Source organism: Nicotiana attenuata, chromosome 8, assembly GCF_001879085.1.
Source record: "Nicotiana attenuata strain UT chromosome 8, NIATTr2, whole genome shotgun sequence".
Classification (NCBI taxonomy): domain Eukaryota; kingdom Viridiplantae; phylum Streptophyta; class Magnoliopsida; order Solanales; family Solanaceae; genus Nicotiana; species Nicotiana attenuata.
In genome coordinates, this window is record NC_031996.1 from 7,121,583 (window position 1) to 7,122,505 (window position 923).

Consider the following 923-nt stretch of genomic DNA (forward strand, 5'->3'; position numbering starts at 1 on the left):
GTGTCCGTCCTTGAAATGACTTCATCGGTATACTTCGCCGACGAATCCGGAACTACACATGGCCTGATTCCTGTAAAACCAGGGATATGTAGGCAGCTCAGAAGTCAGGGTGCGGCCTAATCTCTCGAACCGTTTTGCTCGGTCAAAATTGGCCATCATTTTTTTACCCGAAAACTCTTTCATCCTTCCCGGGTAAAGAGGGGCAGCTGTTGATACCCAATTTTTCTCTATATATTTTAAATATGCATAAATACCTTCAAAATAGCATATACATGCATATATAAGCATGCACAAGGTTTTTATAATTTTAAGGATTTAAATTGATTTATCTCCTCCCCTTTTATTCATAAAATCCTCAATAATTATCCCTCAAATTATTGTTGTGATGATTTAGTCATGTAATTTCTATATTATGCCAAAATATAGTTAAAATATTTTTTGTGCATTTTTATAGTTGCATTTTGTATTTTTAAAGCTAAATTGCATATAATTGCAATATTAGCCATATTAATGTATAATTACATTTATATGCATAAAATTGGTCTCCTATATTTTTAAAAATGTCAAATATATATTTTAAATCATTTTAGTACACAAAATTATTTTCCAGAAATTAGTTATTATTTATTATAAATTATATGGGGAAAATTGGCTATTTAAAATATAGCCAGATTTACATTTCAATTGTAGCCTAAATTAGACCCAACCCAAGCCCAATTTCATATTAAACTACCCGACCCAAACCCTGAACCCGCCTACCCGATCGAGCACCAATTAAATCCTGGCCGTTGATCTCTCAGATCAACGGCCCGTATTAATCCTTTCCTTTTTTAATTCCAACGACCCCCTAACCCTATCTCATTTCCAAATCCCGCCGCCTCTGTATTCTCTCATCTCTCAACCACTCAACCTAACCCTAGCTC